The sequence below is a fragment of the Caretta caretta genome, chromosome 1 (genome assembly GCF_965140235.1).
Source record: "Caretta caretta isolate rCarCar2 chromosome 1, rCarCar1.hap1, whole genome shotgun sequence".
Taxonomy (NCBI): Eukaryota; Metazoa; Chordata; order Testudines; family Cheloniidae; genus Caretta; species Caretta caretta.
This window is the reverse complement of record NC_134206.1, coordinates 197073005-197097310: the sequence shown is the minus strand read 5'-3', so window position 1 is coordinate 197097310 and position 24306 is coordinate 197073005.

The following is a 24306-nucleotide window of genomic DNA, read 5'->3' as shown; positions in this document are numbered from 1 at the left end:
CCAAGGGCCAATACCTAATTAAAGTCAAACCTTTTCGTGGCTGGAAGAGGGTTGAATCCACAGCTGCTGAAAAGTGCAAAAGAATTAGAGTACTATTTGTTTGTATACAACTAGGGAAATAAGTAGACAAGGAAAGGACTGTTTAGAAGGGCACCTGGCTTCTTATAAGACCTTGAGGTATTACTTGATTTCCAAAGTGTGCTCCAAGTTATCTTGAGAGACTTTTTAGGCCACAGCCGATCCAGGATTGGGAGATTGCAAATGTCTTTGCATCCACACTCCTTTGTGATCCCTGATCTACTGTGTGTGAATGTGAGCCGCATGGCCTCTGGCCTCTGAAAAGGCAGCAAGGTACATGCTGCTGATCTGGACCTAAGTTTGTGTGCGAGAAAAAGTTGGCTTGTTCCCAGTTTTTCTAACCCACCCATATTAAATGTTAAATTCCGTAATCTGTGCTAGTTTGATCACTCACTAGGGATTCTTGGGTAAGAAGGAAAATGATAGAACTGGACAATGCAGGTATTTTGAAGCTTGGACTTTCAAGTAGGGTTTCTTTGAACAGGAAAGGAGAATGTGTGTGTATTTGGGGATTGTTAGGTGCAACCTGAGTGGAATGCAAAAAAATGAAGCAAAGAGCATAAATAGTGAAAAAGTCAGAAAGCATTTTGAAGATCTGCCCAGGAATTGAAGGTGTTACTGGTTGGGAAAACTAACCTTTGGCGAGTGACATTTGAGGTTACAAATGTGAAGGCTGAATGATTTACGTATATCTCAAGGTAAGAGTTTCAAGTGTTACTATCTTTCTTTGTTTCTCAGTGGGGCAGGAAACCTTATTCCTGAAACTAGTGTGTGAGAGTGACTTGGGATAAAAGCAAACAAAAAGACTAAATATTGTGTAATTCCTTCACATTTATATCCCCACAGAGTGGAATGAGCTGTCCACCAATAAGGACGTTATCCCACAGAATTTCTCAGATAGTCCGTGGGCCATATCCCAACGTCTTTACTGAGGTTTTTATTTCTGCAGGCAAAACTCCCCTTCAAATCAGTGAAGCCGATAGGAATTTTGCTTGAGAAAAGATTAAGGACCTCAAGAATTGGTCCTACCTCTTTTGACACCACAGCTGCTGAAATGATAGCAAGGTCCACACATGTAAAAAGTCTTCATCTCCTAGCCAGAGTAAAAAAGGGGTCTTCCTAAAAACTGCTGCTGCATTTCTACTGAGTGATTATCCAACCCAAACTTTAAGTCTGAACCTTTTGGCGTTCCCCTCAATGCCTACTTTATACTGTTGACATGATTTGAAAAAGCAAGCACAAGTGTAATATGCCTGGGTGCTCTACTAACATGTGTGGGCTATTTTTTTAAATCATTGGTTTTCATTTCGAGTATGTTTTTTCCCCCCATGGATGCAATAAAGAAGCTTAGTAAGTAGAGCTGCACACTAAAATTGAACAGGTGTTTTTAATGGCAGTACCTTAACTAGCTCAGCCCAACCCCTTTTCCTTTAATAGAGAGGGAAGGGCAAGAAAGGAGTCAGGGCTCTTGCCCGTGGGCCAGTGGTCGCAAAGCACAACACCAGCCTTTATAACAGTATGCTCCCTATAAATAACGAACAGGTCTGGCTTTATGAAAAATACCTATATTCAAAAAACATTTTTTTTAAAGGACAGAATAATCCCCCTTCATGGGAATCTGCCAGCCAAGAAATCAAGAAGACAGGCGCATAATATAAAGTCCTATTCACTGACGATTAAATCAGAAACATGTTATCCCACTGTGCCCACAAACATACACACTTTGGATGAGAATATAACACTGAGGTCTGTATAGTATATCCCTTTCTTTCCCCAAAAGAGATCTGAATATACTTAGGGTTCTTGTCTTTATGAATTACTAGCGTTACCGATAGAACTGGTCAAATGATGCAAAGTTCTGTTTACAAACTGCATCTACATTCTAAACAACTGTTAGCTTCTGCAGCTGGGCTGGTTAGCTGGGCTGCTTTGTATGGTATTGCTTCTGTTCCTTGACTGGCTGGATACAAGCACTTCCAGAACAAATTCTCATTTGTTTGAATTTAAAAATCCTTCTTGCAAATTTTCACACAGGCAGCTTTAGACTTTGCTTTCTAAAGAGCTGTTGGCTATTGTGACTGCATTGGTTAGTTGTGATTAGTTACATGGTATTGCTTCTGTTCCTTGACTGGGGGTACTTGAAAGATGCCCCAGGTTGGATCGTCTGTGAAGAGTGAACCTGAAACCTCGGTGTCTAAAAGCATGAACGTGTGCTGCTTCAGCTAGAGAACCCGGTGCATAAACTAGTAGACTCCTCACCCTCTAAATGTGATCTAGCCACTATTGGGTGGTCGAGCCACATTGCATTAGCTTGGTTTGCAAGTGCACAAGCATTTTGGCTCAAACACTCCCACATATGAATTTTAAAATTCAAGTTTTGCAAATACGCATGCATGCAACTTGTATCCGTGCTTTTCGTGAACATTTAAGCCAGTACAGTTCAACCACCTGCATGTAAATGGAGAGTAGAGCTGGCTGAGTTTTTTGCACCCAAAAATGGGAGTAGGTCAACCTGCATATTCATGTTGAGTTCACCAAACAGTTTCAACTGAACTCCCCCACCCCCGCCCCAATCAAAATATTTTGGAAATGTTGACATGTTTTGTTTGAACCTGAATTGAAATGTTTTGACTTTTCAGTTTGGCAAACATGTCTGTTTCAGTTTGACCTGAAGCAAAACTCTTATCATATTTTTTTAATTGCAAGCCAACCAAAAAAAATCGATTATTTGGCCAGCTCTAATGGAGAGTGAACACTAAGGGCAAAATTTTCAAATGTGATCACGGATTTTGGAAGCCGGAGGGTTTGGGTGATCAAAGTCAAACATCTTGAGCATGATTTTCATACAGGTTGGAGTTGTGTGTGCTCAGTTTATCTGAAAATCAGGTCCACAGTTTATCAGTCTGGGTACTCAAACACTGAGACAAGTAACTGCTCTTGAAAATGTTGACTTAAAGGGGCACAATCATGGCCAAGGTGAATTTATATTTAAAATTCCATTGATTATTCACACAGAATGTTTCTCAGCTTCAGATAAAATCTAAATTAAGAGCCAGAAGCTTTCAGGGATTTTTCACTATTTATGATTTTATAACTCCAATTCCTTGCATGACTACTCCATGTTACAAGTTATGGCTAAAATAGTTATTTTCTTAATAATTTCTGCTGGACGCCTTGTGGCCCTGTTATGCCCTGCCCCAGAAAAGGGCAATGGAGAGGGTCCTCCAAGCTGCCTAGAGTGGCTGTGTGGAACACAGCCAATGAGAAAGGGGCTGCAGGGAGCAGCCAATCAGGGCCCAGGAGGCTAGTATAAGAAGAGCTGGAGGGCCAGCCTGACTTCAGTTCCTTGCTGGATCTGGAGTAGTGTGGATGGCTGAGGGACTGGACTGGACTGGACTGGACTGGACTGGACTGGACTGGACTGGACTGGACTGGACTGGACTGGACTGGACTGGACGAAGCTAGGGAGAGCGAGAAGGTGCTCTGGGCTGGCTTTGTTGGGACTCCATCAGGACAAGCCCCTGAGGTAAGGATGAAGATGGTATCAGGCTGCAGGGAATTAGAACAGTGGTGTAGCTTAGATAAAGGGATGCAGCAGATGGCTGCTATCTACAGGGTCTCAGATCTAGGACCTAGGGTAGTGGATGTGCTCAGGTCCCCAAAACATCTATTAACCACTGGGAGAAGTGGCCTGGACTTTGAGGCACTCCAGAGGGTGCTTTATTGGCCCTGCAGGAGAGCTAGGGCCTGAAATGCCTAGAGGGGTGAGGGCCCTGCTCTGGGGGAAGCCCTGGAATACAGTGCAATATACCAGGTCTGAGATGATTGGGATTAGGTCCTTAATTTCTCCCCTGATCAAGGAGGGCTACAGGGAGAGAAGGTGCAGACCTGTATACACCCGAATAGAAGGAGGCACTCATGAGATGGGTGCACTCCATTATGTTTCTTTATATCTGCTTTTTAAATTCCAATTACAAAAATGGACAGTGATGAAGTGTAAACCACTAGTTATTTAACTTCAGTGGCTTGCACAACTTTATGGCAACAAATGAAGTTTAGTGCAGACTAATGTGTCATATTTTACTAGAATGATGCTGGTTTGTGTGAGATTTAATTATGTGAGTAATCCTTACTCATGTATGTCATCCCATGGAAGCTGACGGGACCACTCATGTGAGTCAAACTTTGCAGAATTGGGTCCTTGGCTTTGGTGTCCTAGTTTTCTTTCACCTTTCCCAGTCCTGATGTAACTAAGGTCTTGAACCTGCAATTAGCACTCTTCATTTGTGGATCTCTTGACTTCAGTGGGGCTCCATAACATAGATATATGGTGTATATATACTATTGTGCATGTAGGTTGTGTGTGCTCTGTGTTTCACAGAAGAAAACAAGCACACGGACAGCTCATTCCTTTCCTTAAATGTTGTTTTTGGGAGGTGTCCTGCAGATGTGTTCAAACCTATTTCCCCCCCACCCCAATTCAGAACACTGTGTGCTTCTCAACAAGCACCTCAGGTTGCTTTTCATCAGAAGAAAGTTTCTGATAATGTGTCCCTCAAAGCATCTAGCTGGACACAATTATTCTGGATAGGAAAATATAGACGCAAGGAATTATTGTGCACTGGATGGAATGACTTCTTACACTATTGCTAGTGGTGCATGACTGATTCGTAAGCTTGCTGAACAAATTCAAAGAATGATACCAACATCAACTGGTCAAGTGTCAAAACAAACTAGTAATAACCAAGACACACGGTATAGAAACATAGTACAACTCGACAGAAACTGTTCTAGGCAATCTCCACCCACAGCTTGCAGTCCACATGAAGTTATAAGAGAAGTTCATTCTGGATGGCTACTGTCTTGTGTTACAGATTGTTTGTTTTTTAAAAAAGGTCATTTTCTGTTAAATATCTGACAGAATTTCTACCTAGCTCTTAAATGTAACAATGATCCCACAGGTTTCAGAGGAACAGCCGTGTTAGTCTGTATTCGCAAAAAGAAAAGGAGTACTTGTGGCACCTTAGAGACTAACCAATTTATTTGAGCATGAGCTTTCAGAAAATTTCTGTTCAGTTTGAAAACAGACCATTTTGTGTTTTCATAGTTCTGATTTACCCTCCTTTCCTTTTTTCCACTGGAAAAAAGAAGGAAGAAGAGAAACTAAAAAAAAGAAGAGAATTCTTTTTTTCCCTTCGGAAACAACAACAAAATATGGTAAAGTTAGAGATTTTAAGGGGATTAAAAACTCCCACAAATACTATTGGTATTTTTCAACGGCTCTCTATATGATAGTTATAGAGGCTGTAAGTATTCATTTTCTCCATCCTTGAAGGAAAAAAATCAACCAGGAAGAATTGTAGTAATGTAATTATATACAAAAAATATATGTTAAAAGAATCTTGTTTAGGTTGCAAGACAACCACTTGGAAGTTAAGAAATGCCAGATGGATAGCTGCCTGTATAACCTTCATTTGTCCCCCAGATGTGTCCATCCTGTGCACTGAATGAGGCAGGAATATCATGCAGATAATAGAAAAAATAGTATGTGATCATGTAATTAAAGATTGTGTAATATGTATGAAAAGGGGGCAGAATTAAGATGATATACCCTGATTGCTCTCTTGTAGCTCCCTCAAGGGAGCTACATGGGCCACTGGGCCCAGGTGCTGAATTTGGGGATGAAGAGTCCAGCTTGATTCTGTTCCCCTGCCCCACCAACTTGTTATAGCTGCTCTGGCAGCTCCCAGGGCTCCTCTAGTACAGTGTGTCCTGGTGCTGCTTTGGGAGCACTACAGGTCCAGCCTTGTTTAGTAGTTATTTTCAGCAAACTGCAATAAGCAAGAGCAGATAAATTGAATGTTTTAACTGTTTGGTGTCTGGAAAAACTGAATGGAATTTCATGGGACAAAGAAGTCACTTCCACAGCCTTGGGTGCTTTCCCCAGTTGAATACTGAAGGCCTGCTGAAAATAATAGAGTATGAGAGCTTCTCAGAAAAAGGTTGCAAGAATGTTTTTATAGGGGAAGGCGTTAGGCAACCTAAACATATAGGGGTTGCTCTCCCTATAATACTAACACGTGGTTCTGCTGCTCCAGTGCTTTGTACTCTCTACTCAGACCCAGGACATTGCAGCCTGAAATCTGAGTAGAACAGAGTCCATGTTGCAACATCCCTGGTGTAGTCTCCATTTCTGAATTCTTCCCACCCTTCCTAATCAGGCATTATTACTCACATACACTGCAATCTCTCTACAGGCCTGGGGCCTAAACAGGCTAATTGCAGTGTTTAGATGTTGCTTGTAATTATTAGAATTGGGAGCACTGGCTGTTGGGAGTCTGAAAGGACAGGAAGGAGGGGGAGGAGCTGAGAGGCTGGGAGAAAGCTACAGAGGGTGCAGCAGCAGCTTGGGGAAAGAGGTTTCCATTTTAAAAAAAGTCCTGTTGAAGTTTCTTAGTACCTTGCCTGGCTACTACAACACTAATAAGAAAAGGAGTACTTGAGAAGGACTGAAGTATGCATCTGATGAAGAGAGCTGTAGCTCACGAAAGCTTACGTTCAAATAAATTGGTTAGTCTCTAAGGTGCCACAAGTCCTCCTGTTTTTGCGGATACAGACTAACACGGCTGCTACTCTGCAACACTAATGTAACTCTCAAACTTCCTACATTCATCTTTGTCATCCCCAATCTTCTCTGACTAGTCTCCTCTTTGGTTGACTACCCTGTTGGTTGTTATAAGTAATTATCATTGGGCAGGTTAGTACTTTTGCCCCTGCATTAATAAATATGGACTTCTAGGGTCTCACTGCATTCATTTCTCCAAACTTCTAGAGATCTCATGGAACAGGGAGAAAAAAGGTTGTCTTCGTTGTACAGCTGTTTAGCTTTGGTGAGGTGGAACTTTTCATTCTTGCCAGCATCCTGAGGGAGGAAAAAGAGGTCGGAGGGGGTAATCTGTGGAATGTTTTTATCGTGGGGGTTGCAGGATGAGAAGCGAGGATTCCTTTCAAGGCTAAATAGAATACAATAAAATATCTGCTCCCTATATTTTACTATTGCCATGCAGCTGAGGAATGGTCTTGCCCCAGAACCAGTAAGGAGGAGTCAGAACAGTAAGCGCTATGGGGCAGGGAACCAAACAAAAAACGCACAGAACAGAAGAATTAATGCATGTGAGCCCTGGAATTCCCTACAATGCCCTTGACAAGTGTTTTGAATAAACTAAATTGGTTTCCTGATTTTTGGAGGGATGGGTTTTGGTGCTTTTTGTTTTCTTCATACCTTGTTTTGAATCTCCTAATTCATTGACATAGTGACTCTCTTTTAAGAGTGAAAGAGCTACTGGGGTAGAGCAGAAACCATGCTGCTTAACAGAGCTGTAAAACACAAGTTTACCTTTTTTTGTATTAGTTGCAATGAAGTTTACATCACGCTTTTGCACAGAGAACTTGTGCATATATCCTTACAAATGCTCAGATAATTGTAGCTTTTGTGGGAGGAAAAAGCAAGTTTTTTTTAAACAATTTGAAAATGTCATGTACTAGTGTGCTAAGTGGTTGAACTTTAGGTTGGTTTACACTAGTATTAGGCAGGATTAATTTTCTTTATGAAAATAAAGGACCAATTTAAAAAATCAGTCTGGGTACATTTGTCAACCTAGTCTCCATGTAAACCATGTGTTTTTTGTAAAATAAATCACTTCATTTCATAAAAAACATTAATCTTCTCTAAAACACACAGCACTCTTATGAAGCAGCTGTGCATCACACACTTTGGAAATGAATTTCTACAGGGAGCAGGAGTAACTATACAAACCTTTGAAGATTAAATAAAAATGGATCAACCTAGGTTACCTAAAAGTAATTCACAAAGGCCCCAGTTCTGCAACGTTAGGTACGTGCTTACCTTTAGACATGTTAACTTCAGTGGGGCTAATCACACAACTACTTGTGTGGAATTAAGCACATATTGGGACCAAAGTGTGTCATTCTCTTCTTACTAAGCATCTGGAGAATTAATAATAATAATTGTGTTTGATACAGAGCTCCTTTCTGTAAAGGCTCATGTACATGCTTACCTTCATGGATGTGAGTAGTCCCATTAACTTCAATGGGAGTACATGTGCACAGAGGGAAGCCCATGCATAAGTCTCTGCAGGATTGCACAGATATTATCTAAGGGGTGTGGCTCAGTGATTTGACACACATTTGTTCAGCTGCCATATTATCAGCTCCCAACTAACAGTGTACAATGGATGGCTATGTCCTCTTCTAATTTGAACTCTGTGGACACATAGCAAGCATTTGGCACATACTAAGTGCGTGGCAGTTTGGAAGGGTATCCCATGGTCCTCTGCTTCACTGAGCTGTGTACATTCTGGCATTTTTCTTGCTGCGCATTGTGGGATGCATTTTCAGAAGCCAAGCAGAAGTCAGTGGGATTCTGGGACTTAGGTTCAGCTTTTACAAATCCCATGATTCTATGCTCTGTCCCATGATTCCTCTCTTCCTGGTTGGGCTAGCACCATTCTTGAATTGCTGTCAGGCTTCATGGACGCAACAATGCGCCACACTACTATGCTGGCAACTGCAAGCACGCAAAGGCCTTTGATGTTGGGTGGCTTTGGTTTTTGGGCTTCGTCAGCCACACTGCTGAGCAGTTGATGTGGCAGAAGAGGAAGGAGAATGAGGAAGGCCAGGAGAAGACCGAGCAGCTACTACTACAGGAGTGTTCCTGCAGTAGCTTCATACGATGCAGTGTTCCTGGGCTAAGGAAAGCAGCATGGGTTGGTGGGAAAGGATCGTTCGGCAGACCTGGGATGAACGCAAGCATGAGGTGGCAAAAGTGACTCTTTTTGAGATTTGTGCTGAACTAGCACTGGTGTGGCAGCTAGCAATCTGCGGTGCCTTAGACCCATGGAGAAGTGGGTCGCCATGGCCATCTACAAGTTGACCAGCTGTGAATGTTACTGGTCCACAGCTGAGCAATTTGTTGTAAGGAGACTGACTGGCGCCATTGTCACGCCAGTATGTAAGGCCATGGAAAAGGTACTGTTGCACAGCGTTATAAACATTGACAATCTCCTGAGCGTTATTCATAGTTTTTGCACGCATGGGGTTCCCAAACTGTAATGGGGCAATTGATGGGATCCATATACCTATCATTTTCCCCTGCCCCCAAGGGTCAGAATACATAAACGGGAAGGGGTATTTCTCCAGGATGCTCCCATGGCTGGTTCACCATCACAGCAGGGTTACAGGTATAAATGCTGGGTGGTCTGGAAGGGTCCAGGGTGGGGGGGGGCAGGGGGTACTGATGTATTACTGTGGCTCTTTTGCAATGTACACTGGTAAATTTTTGGCTCCTTCTCAGGCTCAGGTTGGCCACCCCGACCTAGGGGGTGGGGAGGCAGAGACGGATTGTGAGCAGTGCCATTTCTTTCATGGGTAGAAGTGGCTAGTAATCCCCTCTACAACCTCCTTAGGCTGCCCTGACCTTCTTCAATAAGGTAAAGGGCAGAGCAGCGAGATACACCATGAAGTTATTCACCAACATGGTTCCCCCAAGACTGAAGGGAATTACAAATTATGCCGGGGACAGTGACCATGCTGCTATCCCACATATTGTCTAGACCAAAAGCAAGCAATTTCTCAGTTTGAGTCTGGTTTCTCTCCTACAGTGCTGAAAGGTGTGAAGAAAAATGGATCAGGTTCTGCACTGACTGTTCAAAGCCTTAACTGCTCCCAGTCTCTAGTGTGGCGGAAGTGTTGGGGGGGGGGGGGGGGCGGCTGTGACATATTTAGAAGGTCTGACTTAGTGGCCCCTTCTGGCCTTAAACACTATGACTGTATTTGAGCCTGTTTAAAAACCATTCAGAGCCCTCTGTATGGTAAATTTATTTTTCTGTATGTTACAGAGCATGTACACCTTAGCAGTAAGCTGTGGTCCTAGTACCTTTGTGGTCATACAGTGCCCACACCTACTTCATGTAAACTGGGAATACTAACCAAACTATTTTTCCTGTAATCACTGTCTCAATAAACCGCTGAATTCCACATGACTGTTTTCATCATTCAAATATGCTGTGGGAAGGGAGGTGGGGGCTTTGGGGTTGAGGTTATGGCTGCCCTCTTCCACTGCCTGCCATTTTGAGCAGGTGAACTGGGCTGGAGGTGTTCCCTGGGGAAGGGAAACAGGTAATGGGCATGCACCCTCCATGGCATAGGCTTGGAAAGAGTTGATACTTAGTTCTTCTGTCACGCTAAACCTCTGCCATTTTGAAGGGGTGGGGTGGGGCAGAAGAGATTGCATTGGCTGAAGGAGGGAGGCTGGAGACTCGGGCTCCTAGTTCACATCTACCTAAAATGACTGGCTGTGAGGCACCCGCAACAGAAGCTAGCACAGATGTAGAGTATAATAATGAATTATACTGAGCTGTAGCCTGATCTCTAGATTGTCTAAGATTCACAGGTATCACTTTGAGAGTAGACAGGTTCTTGTCCCAAGATCAGGCTCAGTATTATAAAAATTATTGTATAGTTGGGAACCCTGATGTGCAAAACTCACACTATAGGAACTTTTATATTTATTTGTACATTTAGCAAAGTCTCACACACTCTAACTCAGTAAGGTAGATCCAGATAATACAGAAAGTACATCTGAACATCCAAACTCGCACCATCCCTTGCAGAACAACCTGAAATGTTAGCCACTCCCTTCCACATCACCATCACCTTCCTAATCTTCACCAGTGGCCATCATTCTGGCCCTTCCCTAGGTTAATCTCTTTCCTACTGCCCACAGGCTGGGGTGCCACTTTTATAATACATTACACTGACCTTACCATGTCTAATGATATATTCAGTAAGGGTTTCTCTCCTCTTCCTTATCTGTATTTCCTCCCCTTACCAATGTTGAGGTAACCATCTTCTATAGGTTAGTATATTTATCATGTCACCCCATTATCATATGTCACTTCATTGCCATGGCACTCTTGCAATTGGGTGTCCTATCCAAAACCTTCCAGAAGCTGGTGTTAATTATGGACAAAATTCCCATTCTGACATTCTACTTCCAGTTCCCCAAAACTTATGGGTTACCTAAGTTTATCTGGGCCAAAGTTCATAAGCCAGAGTGGTGGAGAGCATGCAGATAGACACACAGGTCAGTAATGGACACCTGTAAAGCAGTGTGGGATAATAGTTGGAAGACTGCCAAAGTAGTGTATAGCAGCATTGCATGCACATGAACAGACCCAACTAACTCAATTCACATCAATTTAGTGCACTTTGAAAGAGGACTCTACAGTTTGTGGTAAATGCTGAGTCAGTGTGATCTAATAAATTGTGTTGTGTTTGCAGGCATTTCCACACTAGCCTAACTTGAGTCAAAGTGGACTAACCCCCTCCATATACATAAACCAACATGTACGTTAGGGCTTATCTATGAGAACCTCATTATTCTAGTCAGGGCAGGCTCCAGCATTTTTTGCCACCCCAAGCGGCAAAAAAAACCCAAACAAAACCTCGCCACCGAACACAGAGGCAGAGTGATGGTGTGGCCACCAAATTGCCACCAGCGACCCAAGAAGTATAGCATCCCTGCTGTCGAATTGCCACCAAGCGCGATTGACCAACCGCCCCAGAGCCTGACATCCTGCTGCCCCTTTACATTTGCCACCCCAGGCACCTGCTTGGTCCGCTGGTGCCTGGAGCCAGCCCTGATTCTAGTGACCTTCCAATATGGAAAGATTTGGGGAATTCAAGCATTATTAAAGAGAAAATAGTGATGTACCTGCATCCTATTCATTTTAATTGTGGAACACCTCTCAATTCAAATGAACCAAACTCATCACTGCTGTAACCCAACAGAGGTTCATATTTTTGCTCATGTTTTTCTTTAACACCTCATATTTGAATCTTTGTGTATTGCAAATAACACCTTTTTTCCATTCAGTACTGCATTTACATGTCTTAAGTCTGTAAACTAGAGATTTGATTTAAATCTCCAACTTGTCTATGTCTTGAAAGGCTACCATTTAAGGGTACATATGATGCACGTAGCAATTTAAATTACAGATTTCTCTGCAAGCCAAGTTGTGTAAATTGTCATTTGGCATTAACACTCAAGGAACATTCAAAGCTGTCAAAAGTTATATGCTGAGGGCCGAGGAGAGAGTAGTGTAACAAGCAAATCGACTCATAGAAGAAATTTGCCCTGCAGGAAATCCCCACAGAGCTGGTAAAATGTTAACAGTTGTGAAAATCACTGCAGTGAAAGTAGATACTGACCCAGACAGTTGGTGTCTAACTCACTTAGTCATTACAATTGGAAATTCCACAAATACCTTAATTCACAGCAGGACCATAAATGCCATGATCTTGCCCTGAAATAAGTGCTGCTGGGAGGAGCACTGGAGAAATTGTGCCTTAGATGCACGCAATCCTACCCACATCTTCTCCATGCTTCAAGTGGGTGATAATGCTAGACACACTGAATGGATGAGCTAGTAATAGCCATTTTATCTAGAGGGGACTTTTAACCCTATTGATCATGAGTTTCTGTTTGTCTTACCAAGCCTCTTCTCCTTAGAGGTGTACTCTCCAGGTAAGGGGACATGGGCAGGATAATGTGTGGGAAGTTTGTGCCTGATGCCTGCTCTACTGCCTCCACTCCCTGGATCAGCAGCATCCCCATTTTTTAGCCTGGCTATTAAACTCACTCTAAATGAACAGAAAAGTAAGAGGGGGGAAAATAGCCCCTGGATTTTAATTGTAGAGAGAATTTTTCTTGCACCGGCTTATTCTAGCACATAGGTGCGCAAACTACAGCCTATGGGCCACATCCAGCCTGTGGGACCGTCCTACCTGGCCCTTGAGCTCCCAGCCGGGGAGGCTAGGAAAACATTTTCTTACAACCATAACCACAGCAGAGGCAAAATTGCTCTAAGGGCTCCATCCACCAGGTTGCTGAGCACTCTGGTCCCAACTCAGCAAAGCATTTTAGCACATGCTAACTTTAAACAGGGAAGTAATCCCACTGAATTCACTCACATACTTCAATGTGTTGCTCTGTCAGCATCAAAGTGCTCAGCTCCTTGCCAGATCGAGACTTCTGGCACCAATTTAGCAAAGCACTTCAACATGTGCTCAAGTAATTTGCTGAATAGGGTCTTTAGCACAGAAATTGACATTAAGACTCTTCTCTGAAAACATGCATTTTGTTCTTGGATACTCTAAGATCCAATCCTGCCTCTTTTGAAGTCAGTGGAATTTTGTAACAATTTAAATCAGCAGGATTAATCCCATTGTGAGTCAGGCATATTGAAAGTATAGTACAGGTTCAACTTGGGTAATTTGAAAAGGGGGTAGCCACCTTTTATGGACTCAGGCTGTCATCCCCCACATTTTAATACTTGATAAATATGCAGTGGTGCAACCTAGTTCATTTAAAAGACTAAATCGTTTCTCTTCAGAGTATTTTTAAGAGTCAGAAGGAGTAAATCAGCTGGCAGGGATGATTTCGCACATCTAGAGAAGGGAGAGAAGCAGAGAAATCCACCCAACAGAAGCAGAGAAATCCACCCAACCATCCCTTCTGTTAGGTTGCAGAATTTCATTAAGAGGTTCTTGAAAACCTGTGAGTCCACTCCAGCATCCCAGTGGCTTTTTCTTACGTTTCTCTTGACTTTCACAGTATATCGTGACAGTTTTCACTCAGTGCCTCCTTATCCACTCAGACAAGTCTGGCATGCTGTTAGTTCATCAACCATAAAATATATCGCTTTCCATTCAATGTGACTCTTAGTGAACAGTGTCAGATGTTTTCAGAAGCAGTGAAAATGATGATGGCCAGAAGCATGTAGAAGCTGATAATTACTCAATTTTAGAACAGGCAGAATGGTGCTGAAAATCTTCCATGAATATTCATTCAAATTTTGAAATGAATTTGCTTCAGCTGTGTTCATGCCCCTATTATGCTGGCCTTCCATGGACATTTGTGCCATCAGATTTGACCAGCATAGAAACCTAATTTCAAAGTCAAGCACGTATTGGTGGGAAGGTCATAGGCAGGGCCCTTTTTTTGGTTGGCTTCCCACAAATAGTCAAAAGCCAGATTTACAAAGTCAACTTCTAGTGGGAGTTGAGCACTTTCCAAAATCCTACCAGGTACCTATCTGCATCTTTTCTTTTTGTAAATCTGGTTCTAAGTGATCTACTTGGTCTGGCTGAACAATCCTGGAAAGTGAATTTGAACATCATGTGCAATCAGGGAACAAACAATACTAGACTTATCCCACCAATCACCACTAACACTCACAGCTGAAATAGCAAATATCTAATACTCATACTCATGTGATCAAATCACAGGAGGATTTTTTTAAATGATGTGAATAAGTAAATGAAATGATCTCAGTTCATTCATGGATAACAACAAAGGTTGTCAAGTGATTAAAAAAATTAATCATGATTAATTGTGCGATTGAAAAATTAATCGTGCTGTTAATAGAATACCATTTATTTAATATCTTTGGATCTTTTCTACATTTTCAAATATATTGATTTCAATTACAGCAGAATATGAAGTGTACCATGCTCACTTCATATTTATTTTTTATTACTAATATTTGCATTGTAAAAACAAATATTTTTCAGTTCACCTAATACAAGGATTGTAGTGCAATCTCTTTATCATGAATGCTGAATTTACAAATGTAGAATTATGTAGAAAAAATAAGTTTTATTTTTGAATGCAATGTCAAACTTTAGAGCCAGAAGTCCACTCAGTCCTACTTCTTGTTCAGCCAATTGCTCAGACAAACACGTTTGTTTACATTTTGCAGGAGATAATGCTGCCTGCTTCTGGTGTACAATGTCACCTGAAAGTGAGAACAGGCGTTCACATAGCACTGTTGTTGCTGGCTTTGCAAGACATTTACATGCCAAATGTGCTAGAGATTCATATCTCCCTTCATGCTTCAATCACCATTCCACAGGACATGTGTCCATACTGATGACGGGTTCTGCTTGGTAATGATCCAAAGCAGTACAGACCAACGCATGTTTTTTTTTTTTTCATCATTTGAGTCAGATGCCACCAGCAGAACGTTGATTTTGTTTTTTGGTGGTTTGGGTTCTGTAGTTTCTGCATTGGAGTATTGTTCTTTTAAGATTTCTGAAAGCATGTTCCATACCTCGTCCCTCTCAGATTTTGGAAGGCACTTCAGATTCTTAAACCTTGGGTCAAGTGCTGTAGCTATCTTTAGAAATCTCACATTGGTACCACCTTTGCGTTTTGTCATATCTGCAGTGAAAGTATTCTTAAAACGAACAACATATGCTGGGTCATCATCTCAGACTGTTATAACATGAAATATATGGCAGAATGTGAGTAAAAGAGAGCAGGAGACATATAATTCTCCCCCAAGGAGTGCAGTCACAAATTTAATTAACTTTTTTTTTAACAAGCATCATCAGCATGGAAACATGTCCTTTGGAAGGGTGTCTGAAGCATGAAGGGGCATACAAATGTTTAGCATATCTGGCACGTAAATACTTTGCAATGCCGGCTACAAAAGTGCCATGTGAACACCTGTTCTCACTTTCAGGTGACACTGTAAATAAGTGGGCAGCATTGTCTGCTGTAAATGTAAACAGACTTCTTTGTCTTAGCGATTGGCTGAACAAGAAGTAGGACTGAGTGGACTTGTAGGTTCTACAGTTTTACATTGTTTTATTTTTGAGTGCATTTATGTAACAAAAAAATCTACATCTGTAAGTTGCACTTGTACGACAAAGAGATCATTATGGTACTTGTATGAGGTGAAATGAAAAATACTGTTTCTTTTGTTTATCATTTTTATAGTGCAAATATTTGTAATAAAATAATATAAAGTGAGTACTGTACACTTTGTATTCTGTATTATAATTGAAATCAATATATTTGAAAATGTAGAAAAACATCCAAAATGATTAATTTCAATTGGCATTCTATTGTTTAACAGTGTGATTAAAACTGCGATTAACCATGATTATTTTTTTGAGTTAATCACGTGAGTAACTGCGATTAATCAACAGCCCTAATAACTTTTAAAGTCTAAGGGTATGGCTACACTACGAAATTAGGTCGAATTTATAGAAGTTTTTTTAGAAATCGTTTTTATATATTTGAGTGTGTGTCCCCACAGAAAATGCTCTAAGTGCATTAACTCGGTGGAGTGCTTCCATAGTACCGAGGCAAGCGTCGACTTCCGGAGTGTTGTACTGTGGGTAGCTATCATAGAATCATAGAATATCAGGGTTGGAAGGGACCTCAGGAGGTCATCTAGTCCAACCCCCTGCTCAAAGCAGGACCAATCCCCAATTAAATCATCCCAGCCAGGGCTTTGTCAAGCCTGACCTTAAAAACTTCTAAGGAAGGAGATTCCACCACCTCCCTAGGCAACGCATTCCAGTGTTTCACCACCCTCCTAGTGAAAAAGTTTTTCCTAATATCCAACCTAAACCTCCCCCACTGCAACTTGAGACCATTACTCCTTGTCCTGTCCTCTTCTACCACTGAGAATAGTCTAGAACCATCCTCTCTGGAACCACCTCTCAGGTAGTTGAAAGCAGCTATCAAATCCCCCCTCATTCTTCTCTTCTGCAGACTAAACAATCCCAGTTCCCTCAGCCTCTCCTCATAAGTCATGTGTTCCAGACCCCTAATCATTTTTGTTGCCCTTCGCTGGACTCTCTCCAATTTATCCACATCCTTCTTGTAGTGTGGGGCCCAAAACTGGACACAGTACTCCAGATGAGGCCTCACCAATGTCGAATAGAGGGGCACAATCACGTCCCTCGATCTGCTCGCTATGCCCCTACTTATACATCCCAAAATGCCATTGGCCTTCTTGGCAACAAGGGCACACTGCTGACTCATATCCAGCTTCTCGTCCACTGTCACCCCAGGTCCTTTTCCGCAGAACTGCTGCCTAGCCATTCGGTCCCTAGTCTGTAGCTGTGCATTGGGTTCTTCCGTCCTAAGTGCAGGACCCTGCACTTATCCTTATTGAACCTCATCAGATTTCTTTTGGCCCAATCCTCCAATTTGTCTAGGTCCCTCTGTATCCTATCCCTGCCCCCCAGTGTATCTACCACTCCTCCCAGTTTAGTATCATCCGCAAATTTGCTGAGAGTGCAAACCACACCATCCTCCAGATCATTTATGAAGATATTGAACAAAACCGGCCTCAGGACCGACCCCTGGGGCACTCCACTTGACACCGGCTGCCAACTAGACACGGAGCCATTGATCACTACCCATTGAGCCCGACAATCTAGCCAACTTTCTACCCACCTTATAGTGCATTCATCCAGCCCATACTTCTTTAACTTGCTGACAAGAATACTGTGGGAGACTGTGTCAAAAGCTTTGCTAAAGTCAAGAAACAATACATCCACTGCTTTCCCTTCATCCACAGAACCAGTAATCTCATCATAGAAGGCAGTCTCCACTGCCCATTGGAATTCTGGGTTGAGATCCCAATGCCTGATGGGGCTAAAACATTGTCGCGGGTGGTTCTGGGTACATATCGTCAGGCCCCCGTTCCCTTCCTCCATGAAAGCAGCAGCAGACAATCGTTTTGCGCCTTTTTTCTTGAGGAAATGAGATTCAAAAGTTCGCAGTTCTTTTCCTGTCTACCTGGCCAGTGCATCTGAGTTGAGAGTGCTGTCCAGAGCGATCACAATGGAGCACTCTGGGATAGCTCCCGGAGGCCAATACTGTCGAATTGTGTCCACAGTACCCCAAATTCGACCTGGCAAGGCCGATTTAAGCGCTAATCCACTTGTCACGGGTGGAGTAAGGAAATCGATTTTAAGAGCCCTTTAAGTCGAAAAAAGGGCTTCATCGTGTGGACGGGTGCAGGTTTACATCGATTTAACGCTGCTAAATTTGACCTAAAGTCCTAGTGTAGACCAGGGCTAAATGTAACAAGAGTATTAGGGACTAGGGATCAGCCAACCCTGTTTGCATGGCCTACCCCTGTAAGGGTTCAGGAATTTTGTAGTACCCAAGGACCTAAGACATGGCAGAGGCAGCTACTGGGAGAGAGGAAGAAGTCCTAGAGGAAAAGCTGCACTACTGTTTCTTTTAGGCCTGGGATCAGAAGTCTTGAAGTGGAAGGTGGCCCTTTCTCCTAACCAACTGGGGCAAGCCCTGAGAAGGAGGGCACCATACTCATAACAAGACTTTAGACTGAGGAGGGTTGATGTCTGCTGCCCTCTCAAAGCCTAGGGGTGAAAGGACTGATTGGAAAGGGGACAAGTGTGAGAAGCTGGCAGAGGGCTGCAGTTGGCCTGGATTATAATGTGCTCCAGAAGAAGGACTGTGGGAATCCTGTTCTCTACTTGAACTATTGCTCAGGCCTCCAGAAGGAGTGCTGTCAGACTCCTGAACTTACAAGAGCAAGCCTACCTGAATTAGTACCTGGGCCCCACAAGAAGAGTTGGACTTGAGAGGCTAAAGAAGAGTTTTGTATTCTGTAAAAGCGTTAATAAATAAGACCCCAACAATGCGGGATCTTGTTCTCAGTAGTCAGGTCTGTGAGTCAATTATTGTAAGAACCAAGCAGGAGCTGGGGCAGCTTGCCAGACGGGTGCGCTGTGCCTCAAAGAGGCGTGCGTGGGGATAGCACTCTGCTGCACTAGGCTTGTTGAATAAATTATTTGTTGGGAATAACTTGCTCTTCTCTACACCACATAGTATATACTAGGCTTTAAAAATATTTCTCTCACGTAGGCATGAGGTGGTCTGAAATGATGCTTCTTGTTTTTAAAGTTTCTCATCAATTCTGCCTCTCATTCACTCCTAAAATGAAAAGCTTAGCACTATCTCAGATGAGCCACAATATGGATCCATGCCAGGTAAAGCCATAAGGTCATTTTCTTTTCTGTAGCTTAAATATGAGGGTGAATTGATCGATTCTCTTCCTTCATGCTAGATTTCTATTGCAAAAAAATGTGAAGTCACTTCACTATCTCCTTAGCCTGGCCCAGATGATTCCTTCTGTCTTGTGTCTGAAATACTGTACCGTGTGCCTTTTTTTTCTTTGTATTGCATTATCCCAACTTTAACATCAATGCTCTCCATTATCTTTTCCAGATTGAATTTAGTTGGATTCTTAAAAGGGAGAGAAATTGATAAGTCTCTCGAAAAGCTCTGCTTTTGTGTGGATCATATCATCTTCTCTTGTAATGAGGATTCAGTCTAATCTTAACTGAAAGATATTGCTTAGGCTTTTCCATTCAGTGTCTTTATTATTGCAGACATTGTACAGCTTCTATAGAACCATAGCCCTCTACTAATTCACTAAGTATAGTTTCAACCAGCCTGATTTGCTCTTGCATTTCAGTGAAATTCAATCCCTAGAGGAATCTTTTTCAAAGTAAATTCTACCAGTATTAAAAGATTTCCTGGTAGAACAAACTCGCCACACACAGACACACAAACCACCAAGTCTTCCTACTTAACTATACTATATTACATTATAAGCCCAACTCATTGTAACTCTACATTTAAAAAGAACAAAACAGACAAACAAAAAACACCCACTTTGAATCCTGGACTCCAAAAGTAAAAATGCCTGGCACAATGAGGTTCGTGTTACTTTCTTCCCTCTTACACATCTATCCCTGTTTTGAATCATGATCATATTTCTATTCTTACTTGTCTATTTTCCCACTCACCCTCTGTTCTGCCAGTTGAATCTCATTAGTTTTCAAACTTTTCTTTGGCTCCTTCATCTCAATTGTTTTTGGCTTCATAATCTGCATTAAAGTCGTGAAAAGCACTCTGGATTAACCCTTCGGTGCTGACAGCCTGGCACTTCTGCAGTTTAAGCCTTGATTGAATTCATTCCTCCTCTTGAAGAATTAATAACTTGTCTATCTCAGTCAAGTGTACTTTAGTTATTTCATTTTTAAGAAATGCTATCTATAGACTGTTCTCTGTAATTTCGACCTTGTGGTAGCTATATGGTACAGTTTGGATATCTTTCATCTGTAAGAAAAAATTATCTGGGGACTGAACTGAAGATCATTGAAGTCAATAGAAAGATAATTTTCTCTGGATTTTGGATCTGGCCCTTAGACTCCCAAGAATTTCAAACTAATGTATTTGTATTTCCTTTCCTTTAAATTGTTTCTTCAATAGGATCATTTTCCATATACACCTATAAATTCTATATTTCCTGGTCTTCTCTCTAATTCACTGTGATTGCTTTGGCGCATAAGAGTATTTAAATTTCAGTTTAAGATTCTGTACTTCCTGACCAGGTATTCAATTATTCAATTTACTATAATTTGTTATCTTACAAAAGAACTCCTTCACATTCTTCTCATCTGGCAAAGTCATTCTTAAGAATGGAATGATATCTTTGAAGCTTCTGTGAAACTTTAAAATTGAGTATAACAAAATCAGGACTGTTAAACCAACTTTAACTACATGTGGGCCTAAAGGGAAAATAATAGAGTGAGTGTGTGTATGTATGTATATAAGTAAAAGCTGGGTGCATGCTATGGAATTGATCTTGCAGTAGAGGACTTCATGTGAGGTGAATGATATTGAAAAAAATTGGGTTTGTTTAGTCTGGAAAAGAGAAGACTGAGAGGGGACATAAGTTTTCAAGTAGATAAAAGATTGTTACAAGGAGGAGGGAGAAACATTGTTCTCTTTAACCTCTGAGGATAAGAGAAGAAGCAATGGGCTTAAATTGCAGCAAGGGAGGTTTAGGTTGGACATTAGGAAAAACTTCCTAACTGTCAGGGTGGTTAAGCACTGGAACAAATTGTCTAGGGAGGTTGTGGAATCTCCATCATTGGAGATTTTTTTAAGGGCAGGTTAGACAAACACCTGTCAGGGATGGTCTAGATCAGGCCTGCACAACTTGTAAAGCGGTGAGGGCCATATTATTCCAAAGGAAACAACTGAGGGCCGAAACCCCCTACCCCTGCCGAACCCCCCCTCTCCCAGCACTGCCCGCCCTGCGGAAACAAACCCTCCTTCCCCAGTGCCGCCCCGCTGAAACAGCTGTGAGCCGAAAAGGAAGGTCGTGGGGGGTGGTGGTGGTGACACTTCATTAAGAATTTTTCAATTAAAGCAAACTATTTTTTTAATTTTATTTTTTTATGTTTCATGGAAAAATAAAAAATACCTGTTCTGTTGAAAGAAAACATTTGTACTTTTCATAATTACCTTGCAAATTTAATGAGAGATAGTACATCTCTTTTCAGCAACAAGCTTGTCGTATTTGGGGGTCATATTTGAAGTGGATATTTTCATAATGTCTTCCAGATGGTCGTCAGTCAAAGAAGAACGTTGCTTGTTTTTATTCATGTTCATGATGGAAAATGTTTGTTCACATATGTAAGTGCTTCCAAAAATGTTGAATGTTTTCAGTGCAACTTCGATAAGGTTCTTGTATTTTTCATTGTCTAGACTTTTGTAGAAATCCCGCAGGCTGCTCTCTCTCTGCTTATTTCGGTAAACTGCCGAACATTGAAGTTCAATAACCTCCAACTGCAAATCTAGTGGCAGTTTCTCTGGATTCACAGAAAAGGGATATTCAATCAGCTTCAACTGGACGTCTTCTTCTTTAGACAAAGTAAGTCTTCTGTCAAATTCTTCAATCAAAAGATTAATGTGCTTTGCGTATTTTTCTTCTAACTTGGCGTGTTTGTGCTGAGGGATACGCTGTGCACAAGTGGGAAAGTGACAGATTTGCCTTTTGACAGCTGACTTCTGAAAAGTTTCAATTTCATTTTGAAAGCTTTCACTGCTGCACACATTTGAAATATAAGCTGATTTTTTTACCTGAAGTTGAATTTGTTTTGTGATATTACAGCACACATAAAGAGCTCTCATCTAATCCCTAAATGGCCAGGGTTCTCCTCACCTCAGGCAAGTCTACACTACAAAATTAATATCAGGTGTGCTGTAATATCACAAAACAAAAAGAGATCTTGATTCCAGGACTCATTTTCAAGCTCTGGGAATTTTATTGGCCCATTTTCTAGAAATTTTGCTACCTCCTCTTTCAAAGCAACGAAACGCTGGAGCACTCATCCTCGACTCAACCACCTCACTTCCGTATGGTAGATTAGGTCGCTGCATTTGGCATCTGTCCCATCAAGAAAGGCTCGAAATGTCCTATGTTTTAGTCCTCTAGAATGGATGTAGTTTACAATGGAAACTACCACTGACATTACATGCTCAAATTTTAATACTTCGCTACACAAAACCTGCTGATGTATAATGCAGTGATGTTTGATTATTTGTCTCCTGATAAATTCTTCAAGAAGAGTAAATGCTCAACATTTTTTCTGCACATAGCTGCAGCACCATCAGTACAAATGGCCACCAAGTTTGTGAAATCTAATCCCGACTTATCATTCATGCACTTTATCACTTCACTGGAGATTTCTTTTCCGGTTGTGCGACCTGTCATGGAGCACATGTTCTTCAATAATTACAAAGTTTTTATCAATACCTCTAATAAAAATAAGAAGTGGGGCTGTGTCTTTTAAACCGGTGCTTTCATCCATAGCTAGGGAGTAAAAGCAGAATTCACTGACTCTCTGCTTTAACTGATCACTTAGATTGGTAGAAAAGTCAGCTATTCTTCTCTGTACAGTCATGCGTGATAGACTGACATTCTCAAATATTCCCCTCTTTTCTGGACGTAACTCAGATACAGCAATCAACATACACTTTTTTAAAAACTCGCCTTCTGTGAAGCATTTCCCAGCAGCAGCAATTTCCTTAGAAATTTGAAATCTTACTTTACTAACCCTATCATTCTCAGTGCTCACTTTCTTGAAAATTTGCTGACATACTGACGGCCTCAGGGGTTAGAAGCAAGCACCTTTCTTTGGGAACACCCTCTTTGCAGCATTGGGACAACCCACAGCCCAGAGAAAAGCAGCAAAAAAGACCAACGGACACAGTCTCAGATTTTGAATCTGGGAGATTTGCATAAGAGGGAAGCTGCTATAAAAGTGAGGGGTCTTGCAGAGAACCCTAGGTTTCGTCTTGTCAACATCGGAACATGGATCCAGATCTGCAGAAGCCCAGCTCCACCCCTCGCCCATCTAACTCACTTGGCCATTGAAGTGGTTACAGCTGGTAACTTGGCCAGTGAAGCTGGTAACAACAGCAAGATGGGTGTGTGTGTGTGTGTGTGTGTGTGTGTGTGTGTGTAAGTGCATCAGTGTGCTATATCATATGCATATGATAGCGTTGGTTATTACATGTAGTGCTAATAAATATGGCGTTTTGTCTTATTCCCCTTGAAAAGATCCTGTACGGTACTTTAAGTACAACACAGTAACATAAATTAAAATTACTGAAAATGGTGCCCCCCTCCAGCCACTGACTCGCTGCTCACCTGCCCCCCAGCCACTGGCCTCTTCACCACCCCGCCCGCTTGCCGGCTGGGTGTGGAGCGCTTACCTGGGGAAGCTCCTGTTTGGTGCTCAGGATTGGGGTGGGAATGTGGGGGGGGTGCAGGGGTGAGGGCAGGGGGCTGGGGAGGTGTGAGGGGGCTGGAGGTGTACGAGTCAGGGTGGGCAGAGGGCTGGGGGTGTGGGCTGGGGTTGTGGGGGTGCTCACGGCAGGGGCTGGAAGGGGTATGCCCCGATTCCAGCCCCTCCTCCAAGGCCACGCTCCCTTCTCTTCTCCTCCTCCTCCCCAGAGCAGCGAGCGTGCTGAGGCTCCGCTCTTCCCCCTCCCTCCCTCCTTCCTGCCAGCAAGCAGGGGAGGGGAGGGAATGTGGCATGCTGGGGGAAGAGGCAGGGGAGGAGCCCCAGCTGCCGGCAGCATCAAGCTTCTGCCCCCACAGGAGACAGCAGGGGGACGGAGAAGGCCGGGCTGGGGCCACTTTGAACCTGTGGGCCCACCACCAGTGGCACCATGGTAAATCCGCTATTGCCGCCACTGCCTGCCCGCCCACCTGCTTGGCTCGCCATCCCCCCACCCCTCGCAGCTGGCCAGCTCACCTCCTCAACCCCCTCCTCCCCGCCGCCAACTCACCTGTCCCCCAGCCACTGGCGTCTTCACCACCGCGCCAGCCAGCCATTGGCTTGCCCCAGCCCACCGCTTGCCTACACCCCCCGCGGGCCGCACGGTGAGCTCACAGGGGCCACGTGTTGTGCAGGCCTGGTCAAGATAATACTTAGTCCTGCCCTGAG